The sequence below is a fragment of the Ranitomeya imitator genome, chromosome 5 (genome assembly GCF_032444005.1).
Source record: "Ranitomeya imitator isolate aRanImi1 chromosome 5, aRanImi1.pri, whole genome shotgun sequence".
In the NCBI taxonomy this organism is placed as follows: Eukaryota; Metazoa; Chordata; class Amphibia; order Anura; family Dendrobatidae; genus Ranitomeya; species Ranitomeya imitator.
In genome coordinates this window covers 300,938,962-300,955,904 of record NC_091286.1, presented here as the reverse complement: position 1 = coordinate 300,955,904, position 16,943 = coordinate 300,938,962, and the positions used below count along the sequence as shown (strand labels likewise).

General features: G+C 42.7%; 1 protein-coding gene across 2 annotated transcripts in view; it reads right to left on the bottom strand.

Annotated features, from left to right (window-relative positions):
- Positions 1-16,943, bottom strand: part of POPDC1 (popeye domain cAMP effector 1) — a 235,102-nt gene that overhangs the window by 49,544 nt on the left and 168,615 nt on the right. The gene's annotated exons all lie outside the window — the stretch shown is intronic.

Genomic DNA, 16,943 nt, shown 5'->3' with positions numbered 1-16,943 from the left:
ACGCGATCTCTTTTTAATTTCTCTGTCCTCCGATGTGATCGCACATCGGAGGACAGAGAAAAGGGTGGCCCCCCAGGTGGCCCCCCAATACTCACCTAGCTCCCCCGATGCTCCTCGTGTCTCCCGGTGGGCGCCGCCATCTTCAAAATGGCGGGCGCATGCGCAGTGCGCCCGCCGGCCGGCACCGGGAGAATCTTTGGGGTCTCGGCTGCTGTTTTGCGATCGCCGGTAATTAACGGTTTACCGGCGACCGCAAAAAAAAAAAAAAAAGCAAAGTGTAATTCTCTGTCCTCTGATGTGATCGCACATCAGAGGACAGAGAAATAGGGGGATTCGGGGACCCTACAATACTCACCTGTGTCCCTGGATCCTCTTGCTGCTCCTCCTGGCCGCCGGCAGAAGAACATGGCGGACGCATGCCCAGTGCGCCCGCCATCTGTCTCCATCTGCCGGCCGGCAGGAGAACAGCAGTTGGGGCTAAAATTAGGGGTAGGGTTAGGGGTAGGGTTAGGTTAGGGGTAGGGGTATGGGTAGGGTTAGGTTAGGGGTAGGGTTAGGGCTAGGGTTGGGGCTAAATTTAGGGTTAGGGTTGGGGCTAAATTTAGGGTTAGGCTTCTTTCACACTTACGTCGGTACGGGGCCGTTGCAATGCGTCAGCCCGACATACCGGCGCACGTTGTGAAAATTGTGCACAACGTGGGCAGCAGCTGTAGTTTTTCAACGCATCCGCTGCCCAATCTATGTCCTGGGGAGGAGGGGGCGGAGTTACGGCCACGCATGCGCGGTCAGAAATGGCGGATGCGACGTACAAAAAAAACGTTTCATTGAACATTTTTTTGTGCCGACGGTCCGCCAAAACACAACTGATCCAGTGCACGACGGACGCGATGTGTGGCCATCCGTCACGATCCGTCGGCAATACAAGTCTATGGGCAAAAAATGCATCCTGCGGGCACATTTGCAGGATCCGTTTCTTGTCCAAAACGACGGATTGCAACGGAATGCCAAACGACGCAAGTGTGAAAGTAGCCTTAGGGCTAGGGTTAGGGTTGGGGCTAAAGTTAGGGCTAGGGTTGGGGCTAAAGTTAAGGTTAGAGCTGGGATTAGGGTTAGGGTTTGGATTAGGGTTGGTATTAGGGTTAGGGTTGGCATTAGGGTTACGCTTGCGATTAGGGTTAGGTTTGGGATTAGGGTTAAGGTTAGGGTTGTGATTAGGGGTGTATTGGGATTAGGGTTAGGTTTGAGGTTAGGGTTGAGATTAGGATTAGGGGTGTGTTGGATTTAGGGTTTTGATTAGGGTTATGGTTAGGGTTGACATTAGGGTTGTTTTGGGGTAAGGGTTGTGATTATGGTTAGGGTTAGTGATTAGGATTATGGATCAGGTTGGGATTAGGGTTAGGGGTGTGTTGGGGTTAGGGTTGGAGCTAGAATTGGGGGGTTTCCACTGTTTAGGTACATCAGGGGGTCTCCAAACACGACAGCCAATTTTGCGCTCAAAACGTCAAATGGTGCTCCCTCCCTCCCTTCTGAGCTCTGCCGTGCGCCCAAACAGTGGGTTACCCCCACATATGGGGCATCAGCGTACTCGGGATAAATTGGACAACAACTTCTGGGGTCCAATTTCTCTTGTTACCCTTGTGAAAATAAAAACTTGGGGGCTACAATATCTTTTTTGTGAAAAAAAAATATTTTTTATTTTCACGACTTTGCATTCTAAACTTCTGTGAAGCACTTGGGCATTCAAAGTTCTCACCACACATCTAGATAAGTTCCTTGGGGGGTCTAGTTTCCAAAATGGGGTCACTTGTGGGGGGTTACTACAGTTTAGGTACATCAGGGGCTCTGCAATCGCAACATAATGCCCACAGACCATTCTATCAAAGTCTGCATTCCAAAAAGGCGCTCCTTCCCTTCCGAGCTATGCCGTGCGCCCAAACAGTGGTTTACCCCCACATATGGGGTACCAGCATACTCAGGACAAATTGGACAACAACTTTTGGGGTCCAATTTCTCTTGTTACCCTTGTGAAAATAAAAACTTGGGGGCTAAAAAATCTTTTTTGTGGAAAAAATTTTTTTTTTTTATTTTCATGGCTCTGCATTACAAACTTCTGTGAAGCACTTGGGCATTCAAGGTTCTCACCACACATCTAGATAAGTTCCTTGGGGGGTCTAGTTTCCAAAATGGGGTCACTTGTGGGGGATTTCTACTGTTTAGGCACATCAGGGGCTCTCCAAACGCGACATGGCGTCCGATCTCAATTCCAGCGAATTCTACATTGAAAAAGTAAAACGGCACTCTTTCTCTTCCAAGCTCTGCGGTGCGCCCAAACAGTGGTTTACCCCCACATATTGGGTATCGACGTACTCAGGAGAAATTGCACAACAACTTTAGTGGTCTAATTTCTCCTGTTACCCTTGTGAAAATAAAAATTTGTGGGCAAAAAGATCATTTTTGTAGAAAAAATGCAATTTTTTTTTTTCACGGCTCTACGTTATAAACTTCTGTGAAGCACATGGGGGTTCAAAGTGCTCGCCACACATCTAGATAAGTTCCTTAAGGGGTCTAGTTTCCAAAATGGTGTCACTTGTGGGGGGTTTCCACTGTTTAGGCACATCAGGGGCTCTCCAAACGCGACATGGCGTCCGATCTCAATTCCAGCCAATTCTACATTGAAAAAGTCAAACGGCACTCCTTCTCTTCCAAGCTCTGCGGTGCGCCCTAACAGTGGTTTACCCCCACATATTGGGTATCAGCGTACTCAGGAGAAATTGCACAACAACTTTTGTGGTCTAATTTCTCCTGTTACCCTTGTGAAAATAAAAATTTGTGGGCAAAAAGATCATTTTTGTAGAAAAAAATGCGATTTTTTTTTTCACGGCTCTACATTATAAACTTCTGTGAAGCACATGGGGGTTCAAAGTGCTCACCACACATCTAGATATGTTCCTTAAGGGGTCTAGTTTCCAAAATGGGGTCACTTGTGGGGGGTTTCCACTGTTTAGGCACATCAGAGGCTCTCCAAACGCGACATGGCGTCCAATCTCAATTCCAGCCAATTCTACATTGAAAAAGTAAAACGGCGCTCCTTCACTTCCAAGCTCTGCGGTGCGCCCAAACAGTGGTTTACCCTCACATATGGGGTATCGACGTATTCAGGAGAAATCGCACAACAACTTTTGTGGTCTAATTTCTCCTGTTACCCTTGTGAAAATAAGAATTTGTGGGCGAAAAGATCATTTTTGTGTAAACAAAAGCGATTTTTTATTTTCACGGCTCTACGTTATAAACTTCTGTGAAGCACTTGGGGGTTCAAAGTGCTCACCACACATCTAGATAAGTTCCTTAAGGGGTCTAGTTTCCAAAATGGTGTCACTTGAGGGGTTTCCACTGTTTAGGCACATCAGGGGCTCTCTAAACGTGACATGGCGTCCGATCTCAATTCCAGCCAATTCTGCATTGAAAAAGTCAAACGGCGCTCCTTCACTTCTAAGTTCTGCGGTGCGCCCAAAAAGTGGTTTACCCCCACATATGGGGTATTGGCGTATTCAGGAGAAATTGCATAACAAAATTTATGGTTACAGTTCTGTTTTTACACTTGTGAAAATAAAAAAAATGGTTCTGAATTAAGATGTTTGCAAAAAAAAGTTAAATGTTCATTTTTTCCTTCCACATTGTTTCAGTTCCTGTGAAGCACGTAAAGGGTTAATAAACTTCTTGAATGTGGTTTTGAGTCCCTTGAGGGGTGCAGTTTTTAGAATGGTGTCACACTTGGGTATTTTCTATCATATAGACCCCTCAAAATGACTTCAAATGTGATGTGGTCCCTAAAAAAAAATGGTGTTGTAAAAATGAGAAATTGCTGGTCAACTTTTAACCCTTATAACTCCCTAACAAAAAAAAATTTTGTTTCCAAAATTGTGCTGATGTAAAGTAGACATGTGGGAAATGTTATTTATTAACTATTTTTCGTGACATATCTCTCTGATTTAAGGGCATAAAAATACAAAGTTTGAAAATTGCAAAATTTTAAAAATTTTCACCATAATTCCGTTTTTTTCATAAATAATCGCAAGTAATATCGAAGAAATGTTACCACTAACATGAAGTACAATATGTCACGAAAAAACAATCTCAGAATCAGCGGCATCCGTTGAAGCGTTCCAGAGTTATAACCTCATAAAGTGACAGTGGTCAGAATTGCAAAAATTGGCTCGGTCATTAAGTACCAAATTGGCTCTGTCACTAAGGGGTTAAAAGGTGTGTCTCCTGGTAAATGGCAACTATGTGCTTATTTTTCTCATAAGCTGTCACTGGCTGAGAGAAATTATGACATTGGTAACAGAGAACTCTTAGCAATCAAATGGGCTTTTGAGGAGTGGCATCATTTTTTGGAGGGAGCGGTTCACCCAGTGATGGTAATCACGAATCATAAGAATCTGGTATACTTGAAATAGGCAAAACATCTAACACCTTGACAGGCAAGATGGGCATTGTTCTTTACCAGGTTTAACTTTTTGTCACTTATAGGTTTGGGGAACAAAAACATTAAGGGGAATGTCTAATCACATTGCTTTCCTGAGGGAGGAAATAAGTGTGAACCGGTCCCTATTCTGAAAAAAGGGTGGTTATGGCATCTATACGCTCTGATCTGGAAAAGAGAGGTGTCACGGCTCCCGGGTATTAATGCTGCAGCGAGAGCTGTGCACAGCAGCAAGGGAGCTGAGCTAAACACCGGGAACTAACCTGGTAACCAACAGGACCTTAGACATGTGACAGAGTGGGAGGAGGTCAGGAGGTGGAGCCAGATGCAGGGGAACAGAGAAGAGAAAAACACTAGAGAGTTATCAAAAAAGCAAAGATCGGAGCCAGGAGATCACGAGGTACCAAAAGGGAGAGACAGGGGATAGTGAGAAGCAAAGCCAGAGTTCAGTGATCCAGAAGAACAAACAGTTTAACGCACGGAGAGCAATATAAACACAATGCAAACCGGGCACACACTCCAGGGGTCAAGCACAGACTAAAGCAGAACATATAGCTGACAGAGAAACCCAGCTAGAAGTATAAATACCCCTCCCATCTTGAAAGAGAGGCCAACAACATTAATCCTGAGAGAACAGGACATTAACCATGTCCTAAGCATGACAAGAGGTTGTTGGCGCTCAGAGGGACGTCCCTGCTGACTGTCCACTTGGTAAACTGTTCGTTCCGGTTAATCTCCATCTTAGAGTCCTCAGTGAACATCACGATTTAGTGTTGGCTGGACATCCGGGTAATAAAGCCACTGTGGATCTGCTTACTCAGCGTTTTTGGTGGCCAGGTGCTCATAAGGATGTCCAGGAGTACGTTGTCGCCTGCATTGTCTGTGCGCATTCTAAGATTTCTCATACTCGTCCATCGGGGACTCTCCAAACATTGGAGATTCCCAGCAGACACTGGACTTTATTGTCGGTCGATTGTATCACGGACCTACCCAGATCGGCGGGGAATACTGTAATTCTTGTGGTTGTGGGTAGATTTAGTTACTGTTAACCTGTAAAGAAATGCAGAATATGTTGGTGCTATATAAAGATTATTATTATCCAGTAAAATGTCTTATTTTATCGCTTTACCAGTGTTACCAAACGCCAAATCTTTGATGCAAGTTTTTGTCTGAGAAATTAGATTACATGGGATCCCAACCCATATGGTTTCTGATCAGGGGGGTGCAGTATGTCTCCAAGTTTTGGAGGGAATTTTGCACCAGTCTGGGGATCCATTTGTCATTTTCTTCCGCTTTTCAATCGCAGTCTAATGGGCAGACTAAATAGGTTAACCAGAATCTAGAGACGTATCTCAGATGTTTTGTTTCTGGAAATCAGGAGGACTGGGTTACCTATTTAAAGTTGGCCGAATTGCCTGCAAATAATCGTTGTCAGGAATCATCAGTAAGTCCCCGTTTTTTTCGGGGCATACGGATTCCATCCTCAGTTTAGTTCTTTTAATGGTAATCACCATTCTGGATTACCAGAGGAAGAACGGTTTTCATCTTCCATTTCTACCATATGGCAGGGGGTTACGAATAATTTGAGCTAGATGGGATCCAAATATAAGAGTGTGGCTGATCGGAGCTGTTTGGCGAGTCCAAACCTGTGTGTTGATGAATTGGTGTGGCTGTCCTCTAGGAACATTAAGATGAAGGTTCCATCTTGGTTTATCGGTCCTTATAAGATCATAGCCATCATCAATCCCGTAGTATTCCACCTTGCTTTACGGTCTACCTTTAGGATTCATAATGTATTTCACCGTTCTCTCATCAAAAAATACGATGCATCTTCAGTACCATCGCCTCTACCACCATCTCCTGTCATTGTCGATGGTAATCTGGAGTTTCAGATTGCGAAGATCTCTCGTCTTATTTGTCGGTCGCTTCAGTATGTGGTACATTGGAGGGGGTACGGTCCTGAGGAGAGGATATAGGTACCAGCATCTGCTGTTCATGTGGTCAGACTGGTCTGGGCTTTTCACAAGGTACACCCTGATAAGCCTGGTCCTGAGGTTCCAGAGGTCCCTCATAGAAGGGTAGGTACTGTCACGGGGTTACCACGACAGAGTGGAGCCAGAAGACCACAGCTTCTGATTTCTCCTACTCCGGCGCTAAGAAGAAGCACTTCTCCATCATATTAAATATTTTCATTTCTTCTGGAAGAACAGGGGATAATCACCCATGTTGGAAATCTCTGTGCTCAGTTAGTCTTTCTTTTTCTGCTTATAATCTGTGCTCTTTTATTAATCCTCATCAGAGCTAGCTTTATTGCTGCATGGCTCACAGAGGGAAAGGAGTTGGCATGAGGAGAGAGTTGGAGGAGTTATTAGTGACTGTTGCATGGTTTGTACATGTGGTAATTTCTTATCCTTCTCTATTTTGTTTTTTTTCCCTCTTACTACACACCCCAGTGGATTCCTCTGTTATATGTGAGTGAATATTTTGTATGTCTCGAGTTTTCTATTAACCCTTGTCTGTGTTGCCCTGTTTGTTGGGTTGGTGTACTGTGGTGTACAGTAGTGCCCCCTCTTCCCTGGGTGGGGGAAGAGAACAGATGGAGGGCTAACTTAAGAGATAAGGCAAGGGCGGAGGCCCTGGCATCTTCGCCATCTGAAGTATCCCAAGGAGAAGGGCGAGCTAGGGCGGCCCCTAGTGTTAGGAACAGGAAAGGAGTGCCTGGTCCCGGGTTACCCGACAGCTGTGTTGTGACATTTGGCAAATAGAAAGGCGGTCTCCCTAACATGTACAAAAATAGAATAGTATGATCTGCATTTATAAGATTAAAACATACTTATGATATATTTTATTATTAAAAAAATAAAATAGATTTTACATTTCATTTCAATGTGATATATATTCCCTGTTCAGCCATAATCCAAAAAGCACAAAAACATAATTTACATTCACATACAGCATGTGCACTTTCAAATCGAAGGGCTGAATTTCAGTTCCAGTCCAGCCCTGACTATATGTATCTAATTAGGAATCCAGAGGTTAGGTGTACATTCCTCTGTATTATGTAAAAGTACACATAACATGCATACTGTACACATTACACAAGATGCATACTTTACACACAAGATGCATACTGCACACACAAGATGCATGCTGTACATAAACCTACATTTGATCTGGTAAAGGAATATCAATTTAGCAGTACCTGGTATTTTGTAAAGTTGGTTACACTGTTTTTATTAAAGACTGCAAAACAAAACAATCTGTCTTTTACCACTAGAGAGTATGCATTATTGCACTTCACATAAAGGTCTAACTTCAGGGCAACACAACTCAAATATGTAACAAAGGAAAATTAGACATTCTATAAAATGTCTGGTTTTATAGTCCCACTGCAGCTCCTTACTGCTTTCTGAACAGAAGGCACACAATATTCATATTTATCATCAGCTTATCAGCTCTAAGCACTTGATGTTTTCCACAACCTTGAGCAGCCAAGAAAGCTCATGGAGATCTTAAAGGGAATGTGTCATGAAAATTAATATGTTTTAATGTTTAAATAGGATAAAATACAAAAATGTTAAAAGGTTTTTATATTTTTAAACACTAGGGGGAGCAGTTGCTGACATATGTCATGAAAACCTAGTGTACCGCTAGCTCACATTATGACTGCAGTAAATGTGAGCCGGATCTGATCACACGTTTGTGACGTTACTCCTCCCCTCCTCTTCTGGGTGCCAATTAGATTAGATCTGAGATTCTGCTAACTAAAGCCAAAATTGAAACGGTGCCACACCCTACAGGTCAATATAAACATGCAGTGAATAAATACAATTCCTCCATTTATGGGAGGGTTTACTTACTGCTTTCACTGAATGATAAAAATGAACTGTTATCACGATTCTGGCCACACAAAACTTGTATTGATTTTTTTCTTATTTAATGCAAAGAATAAAATCTGTTGTTTAATAAAATAAATAAATGTGTGTGCATCATTGTTACAGGAGGGCATGACTTTGGAATAGAGGGGCAGAGAGGAAAAGGAAAACTTCCAGATTCAGTGGATCAGGGTAAAATGGAGGGGGTTCTCCATTTTAATAAAAACAAAAAAAATACAGGAAAAGGTCCTTTATAAGCAACTTTGTAAAAAACACACAAAAAAAAAAAGTGGATCAAACTCCTCCAGAATGCGGTGAGACTAGTAAAGTTAAACCGAAAACAATTACTTCATATGAGAGAACAGAATCAGAACCCCTTCCCGACCTGTGCCGTACTATTACGGCAGAGGTCGGGTCCCCTGCTTTGATGTGGGCTTCTAAGATAGCCAAATCTAAAAAAAAAAAACACTCCAACTTCCAAAAATATTAAGCTTTCATATTTATGAGTCTTTTGGGTTGATTGAGAACATAGTTGTTGATCAATAATAAAAATAATCCTCTAAAATAAAAGTTGCCTAATAATTGTGCACACAGTGTATATGGCTTGTATTATGTGTATGTAATTTTGATTTAATAAAACATTTTTTGGATTTTATTATCCTTTTGGTGGCGTATGTACTCCATTTTCTTTTTGGTGTTATAATTATCAATATACCTGTACCATCCAAGGATTTGGGGGTCGGCATGTGCGCCATCCAGAAAAAATACCCCTCTCCCAGAATCCCCAAAACAGGTTAGCATACCATGGCCCCCATTGCTTTCCCTGCTTCTGCAGGAAGAACCGGTTATGAGTTAGGCTACTTTCACACTAGCGTTTTTTGCAATACGTCGCAATGCGTCATTTATGGGAAAAAACGCATCCTGCAAAGTTGTTTGCAGGATGCGTTTTTGCCCCATAGATTAACATTAGCGACGCATTGCGACGCATTGACACACGCGCAACACATTGACACAGACGGACCGCTTTTTCCGCCCCCATCTCCCTGCACCTTACAATGGGGCAGCGGATGCACAGGAAAAATGCATCTGCTGCCTCCGTTGTGCGGCGCATTCACTGCTAGCGTCGGACTGTGACGGGCCGAGTCCGACGCTAGTGTGAAAGTAGCCTTAGAATGAATTGCAACAACTCCAATACCAGCTCACATGTATCAGCCTCAAGGTTACTGGTTTCAAGGAAAAAACTGGCGGCCCTTAAGCCATCATCATGGTGGATGCTGGCATATAAAGATTCGTCATCCACTGTGATGAGAACCATATCCGTGTCCACCATATCCGTGTCCGTGTGGACCTTGGTGAGAAGGTAGACGGTAGGGATAACTGGAAACTGTACAAGGAGTCCCCCCAGAACTTTGTTGGTAATTAATTCCCTTTCATATGCAATTTCCAAGATGCTGAGTAGTTGGATTTGGAAGCTTGATAAGGGACTCTGGGGCACCTCTGGGTATAGGTGTCTTTTTTATGTAATTGTCTAAATGCTTCTTTCTTGTACCTCTCCACCGGCCATATGACCATGTTTCTCCCTTATCTAGAGGCTTGATAACTACATCATCCCACAACCTAATTTCTCCCAGTGCTCGTTGTTGGGAAGGGGTCAAATTGTCCCTTTTCTTATAGTTTCTAATGGTTTTAAAATCCTCAACAACTAATCTAGTAAAAAATCTCGACCTACGGACATAAAGACAAGGAGGTAAACATGGTGCACCTAGCAGAAATTAAAGGCGGAGAGGCACATGTCTCCAGCTTGCTGCGATCCTATGGCGCCAGGTAATGACATGTGCGGGTCAGTTACATCAGCGCAACGATCACTGTGACCCGTAGTGTCATGTTGTCAGCCCCAAGCGATGTAACTTCCAACATAGATGACTAGACACATGCACCGACACCAGCAACTCTTTACACCTGGTGGGGGGATATTTAAGATCTGGCTCGACACACAATGCAGCATAGCCCACTGAGGAAGTCAATGGGAAACGCGGGTTTGGGCTGTGCTGTGTGTGACCCGAGACATCTTATTATGGGTAAGAATCTGCAGGACATGGGTTGGTCATACCTGTTTAGGGCACTCTTGCTCTAGATACCACTATCATTGTTACATATATTTACCGCCCCACTACCTCATTCTTGTCCCTCATACTCTAGAATCACACTATGCACTTTATTATGTAACTATCTGAAGAGCCCGGCGTTGCCTGGGCATAGTAAATATCTGTGGTTATTTATAGTACCCCTCACATCTTTCATTTTCCCCCTCAATCCTCTCATTCCCCCCTAACACTTGTCATTTCGACCTCACATCTGTCATTTTCCAATCACTCCACTATTTTCCCTCACTCCTCTCATTTTGCACTCACACCCCTCATTTTCACCTCACACCTCTCATTTTCCCCTCAGTATATACATGTTTGTCATCTCCCTTATAGTATACACCTGTATGTCATCTCCTGTATATAGTATATACCTGTATGTCATCTCCCCTGTAAATAGTATATACCTGCTGTATGTCATCTCCTCCTGTATACTGTATATACCTATGTGTCATCTCCTCCTGTATATAGTATATACCTGTATGTCATCTCTTCTGTATACACTATATACCTGTATGTCATCTCCTATATATAGTATATACCTGTATGTCATCTCATCCTATATATAATATATACCTGTATGTCATCTCCTGTATATAGTATATACCTGTGTCATCTCCCCTGTATATAGTATATACCTGCTGTATGTCATCTCCTCCTCTATATACCTATGTGTCATCTCCTCTTTTATATAGTATATACCTGTATGTCATCTCCTCCTGTATATAGTATATACGTGTGTCATCTCCTCCTGTATATATATACCTGTAAGTCATATCCTCCTGTATATAGTATATACCTGTGTGTCATCTGCTCCTGTATATAGTATATACCTGTGTGTCATCTCCTCCTGTATATAGTATATACGTGTGTGTCATCTCCCCTGTATATAGTATATACCTGTGTGTCATCTGCTCCTGTATATAGTATATATGTGTATGTCATCTCCTCCTGTATATAGTATATACCTGTATGTCATCTCCTGTATATAGTATATACCTGTGTCATCTCCCCTGTATATAGTATATACCTGCTGTATGTCATCTCCTCCTCTATATACCTATGTGTCATCTCCTCTTTTATATAGTATATACCTGTATGTCATCTCCTCCTGTATATAGCATATACGTGTGTCATCTCCTCCTGTATATATATACCTGTAAGTCATCTCCTCCTGTATATAGTATATACCTGTGTGTCATCTGCTCCTGTATATAGTATATACCTGTGTGTCATCTCCTCCTGTATATAGTATATACCTGTGTGTGTCATCTGCTCCTGTATATAGTATATATGTGTATGTCATCTCCTCCTGTATATAGTATATACCTGTGTCATCTCCCCTGTATATAGTATATATGTGTGTGTGTCATCTCCCCTGTATATAGTATATACCTGTGAGTCATCTCCTCCTGTATATAGCATATATCTGTGTGTCATCTCCTCCTGTATTAGACCTCGTTCACACGTTATTTGCTCAGTATTTTTACCTCAGTATTTGTAAGCTAAATTGGCAGCCTGATAAATCCCCAGCCAACAGGAAGCCCTCCCCCCTGGCAGTATATATTAGCTCACACATACACATAATAGACAGGTCATGTGACTGACAGCTGCCGTATTTCCTATATGGTACAGTTGTTGCTCTTGTAGTTTGCTTATTAATCAGATTTTTATTTTTGAAGGATAATACCAGACTTGTGTGTGTTTTAGGGCGAGTTTCATGTGTCAAGTTGTGTGTGTTGAGTTGCGTGTGGCAACATGCATGTAGTGACTTTTGTGAGATGAGTTTTGTGTGGCGACATGCGTCTAGCAACTTTTTATGTCGAGTTGCATGTGACAGGTTAGTATAGCAAGTTGTGTGCAGCAAGTTTTGCGCATGGCGAGTTTTGTGCGTGGCGAGTTTTATGTGTGGTGCATTTGGAGTATGTGCAAGTTTTTTGTGAGGCAACTTTTGCATGTGTTGCAACTTTTGTGCATGTAGCAATTTTTCAGCGTGTAGCGAGTTTTCCATGAGGTGAGTTTTGCACGTGTGGCGAGTTTTGCGTGAGCCTAGTTTTGCACGTGGCGTGTTTTGCGCGTGGCGAGTTTTGAGCGGCGACTTTTGTGTTTCGACTTTTATGTGGCGAGGTTGGTGTATGTGTGGTGAAATGTGTGCTGAGGGTGGTATATGTGTTCAAGCACGTGGTAGTGTGTGGCGCATTTTGTGTGTGTGTGTTCATATCCCCGTGTGTGGTGAGCATCCCATGTCGGGGCCCCACCTTAGCAACTGTATGGTATATACTCTTTGGCGCCATCGCTCTCACTCTTTAAGTCCCCCTTGTTCACATCTGGTAGCTGTCAATTTGCCTCCATCACTTTTCCTTTCACTTTTTCCCCATTATGTAGATAGGGGCAAAATTGTTTGGTGAATTGGAACGCGCGGGGTTAATATTTCGCCTCACAACATAGCCTATGATGCTCTTGGGGTCCAGACATGTGACTGTGCAAAATTTTGTGGCTGTAACTGCGACAGTGCAGATGCCAATTCCGGACATACACACACACACACACATTCAACTTTATATATTAGATATACCTGTAAGTCATCTCCCCTATATATAGTATATACCTGTATGTCATCTCCCATGTATATAGTATATACCTGTATGCCATCTCCTCCTGGCTGTCAATTTGCCTCCAACACTTTTCCTTTCACTTTTTCCCCATTATGTAGCTAGGGGCAAAATTGTTTGGTGAATTGGAACACGCGGGGTTAATATTTCGCCTCGGGGTCCAGACGTGTGACTGTGCCAAATTTTGTGGCTGTAGCTGCGATGGTGCAGATGCCAATCCCGGACATACACACACACACACATTCAGCTTTATATATTAGATTACCCAATAAAAATAGGGTTGCACACGCTGCCATCTACCTGATCTCTTTTCTAACATTTCTATCATACTGTTTTCTCCACATCAGAGGAAAGATAAATTAGGGTATGCGCACGCGTTGGGGATTTGGCTGCAGATCCACAGAGGATTTGGCCCTGCGGATTCGCAGCAGTTTTGCATGTGGTGTACAGTACCATGTAAACCTATGGAAAACAAAATCTGCAGTGCACATGCTGTGGAAAATTCAGAGCGGAATTTCGGTCGGTCGTTAAGGGGTTAATTCAGTCTTGGAGTTTCCTTCCTTAATGTTCTGTATAGGGCCTCCCCACAGGGTTTGAGGTCCCTATGGCAGATCTTTATTAATGGTTCATTTTATGGTATGTATTTACTTTAATAATATGCCTAATCATGAAAAATTAGCAAAAAAATTGTCAGGATGTGTTAATACATGAGCCAAATCCTGCTCAAATAGAGCAAATACTTCACTAAGCTTAACCCCTTCACCCCAAGTCTGTTTTCACCTTCCTGACCAGGCAAAATTTTACAATTCTGACCAGTGTCACTTCATGAGGTAATTGCCCTGGAACACTTCAACGGATCCTACTGATTCTGAGACTGTTTTCTTGTGACATATTGTACTTGATATGATAGTGGTAAATTTTGGTCAAAATTGTTTGCATTTATGAAAATATCAAAAATTTGTCAAAAATTGCAAAAATTTTACAATTTTCAAACTTAGTACTTTACATCAGAATAATTTTTTGAAACAATGTTTTTTTATTAGAAGTTAGAAGGGTTTAAAGTTAATCAGTGGTACCAGATTTATATCTTTTTTATGTTTGGCTACTATCACACACTAAAAAAAAACTTCTGTTTTTTACAAAAAACTCAGAGATGATCCACGCTGCAGCCCCAACGCGCATTTCGCGTCAGCTTCGTCAGGGGGTGGTCATCTCTGAGTGCCAGCTCCAGGGGTAAGGATTTAAGGGGGGTTTTGGTGCAATCACTTACAATATGTGATTGATTGGAGCCTGTGTACAGGGCTCTGTGAGTGTCCACATGGATTTTGATTAGTCGATATGACCTTACACCCCCTGATCCCCTTCCCCTGGCTCTATCTGTTGCACTAGGCACTTTATTAATACATTTGGCATCAGTTTTTCTCCGTGCTGGTTTTTCATCTGTGCTACCTCCACTGTTTCTTTTGCTTGCAACTTTTTGTATACCCATTTGTATAAATATAATTGATATTGGATTTTTATCTATTTGTATACAATAAATTGTTATTTTAGTATGGACTTGTACTCCGGTTCTGTCTGTATAAGCTAGTTGTGGGAGTGTCCTATATGTACTCATTAGTGATACTTCTCCTTAAATAGGCTCCCCCATGGTGGTTGTGAGCATGTTGGAGAAATTTGGAACTATATGTTTCAGTTTGGGCTTTGTTGTGATTAGGTAATTCAGAACCACAATGGACCTTGAAGTTCAGAGCACACAAAGTGACCTGACAATAACCAAAAGACATAGGACGAGCTCTGAGACGTGGGAACTCTGCTGACCGCAATCCCTAATCCTATCCAACCACACTAGAGGCAGCCGTGGATTGCGCCTAACGCTCCCTATGCAACTCGGCACAGCCTGAGAAACTAGCTAGGCCTAAGATAGAAAAACAAGCCTACCTTGCCTCAGAGAAATACCCCAAAGGAAAAGGCAGCCCCCCACATATAATGACTGTGAGTAGAGATGAAAATACAAACGCAGAGATGAAATAGATTTAGCAAAGTGAGGCCCAACTTACTGAACAGACCGAAGATAGGAAAGATAACTTTGCGGTCAACACAAAACCCTACAAACAACCACGCAGAGGGGAAAAAAGACCCTCCGCACCGACTAACGGTACGGAGGTGCTCCCTCTGCGTCCCAGAGCTTCCAGCAAGCAAGAAAAACCAATAAAGCAAGCTGGACAGAAAAAATAGCAAAACAAAAATAACACAAGCAAAACTTAGCTTATGCAGAGCAGACGGCCACAGGAACGATCCAGGAGGAAGCAAGACCAATACTAGAACATTGACTGGAGGCCAGGAGCAAAGCACTAGTTGGAGGTAAATAGAGCAGCACCTAACGACTTCACCACATCACCTGAGGAAGGAAACTCAGAAGCCGCAGTACCACTCGTGACCACAAGAGGGAGCTCTGCCACAGAATTCACAACAGGGCTTGTTATATTATTCCATATATTATACCTGTCAGTATTACACTAACAGAACACCTTTTAGACCATGCTCCTGCCATGGTCTAACAAGCCACCGCAGCTAACTGAACCAGAGCTCGTCAATTGACCTCCAGTTGCCATGACTACCATTGGCAGTCCAGAATTATGGGGGTGACGATCAGAAGGGAGAGGGAGCTCTCTCTCCTAGCCTTCTAAATCGCCATTGATCGTGGCATATAGAGGGTTAAACAGCCGGGGACGCTGTGGGCACCATCCCTGGCTGTTAAGCCGGGACTCAGCAGTTAAGCTGAGATACCACTCCTGTGTCCGCCCGATCTTCAGAACGTACCGGAACTACCATTTGCGGGAATGCACTGCAAAATAAGACGTACTGGTACATCTACTGTCGGCAAGGGGATAATATGCATATGGAAACAGTATAACCCCCCCTAAGCTTAACCCCTTCATGACCTTGGGATTTTTCATTTTTCCGTGTTCGTTTTTCACTCCCCTCCTTCCCAGAGCCATAACTTTTTTATTTTTTCCGTCAATTTGGCCATGTGAGGGCTTATTTTTTGCGGGACGAGTTGTACTTTTGAACGACATCATTGGTTTTAGCATGTCGTGTACTAGAAAACGGGAAAAAAATTCCAAGTGCGGTGAAATTGCAAAAAAAGTGCAATCTCACACTTGTTTTTTGTTTGGCTTTTTTGCTAGGTTCACTAAATGCTAAAACTGACCTGCCTTTATGATTCTCCAGGTCAGTACGAGTTCATAGACACCTAACATGACTAGGTTATTTTTTATCTAAGTGGTGAAAAAAAATTCCAAACTTTGCTAAAAAAAAAAAAAAATTGCGCCATTTTCCGATACCCGTAGCGTCTCCATTTTTCGTGATCTGGGGTCGGTTGAGGGCTTATTTTTTGCGTGCTGAGATGACGTTTTTAATGATAGCATTTCGGTGCAGATACGTTCTTTTGATCGCCAGTTATTGCATTTTAATGCAATGTCGCGGCGACCAAAAAAACGTAATTCTGGCGTTTTGAATTTTTTTCCCGCTACGCTGTTTAGCGATCAGGTTAATGCTTTTTTTTAGTTGATAGATCGGGCGATTCTGAGCGCGGCGATACCAAATATGCGTAGATTTTATATTTTTTTTATTGATTTATTTTGATTGGGGCGAAAGGGGGGTGATTGAAACTTTTATATTTTTTTATTTTTTTAACATTTTTTTCAACTTTTTTTTTAACTTTTGCCATGCTTCAATAGCCTCCATGGGAGGCTAGAAGCAGGCACAACTCGATCGCCTCTGCTACATAGCAGCGATCTGCTGATCGCTGCTATGTAGCAGAAATGGA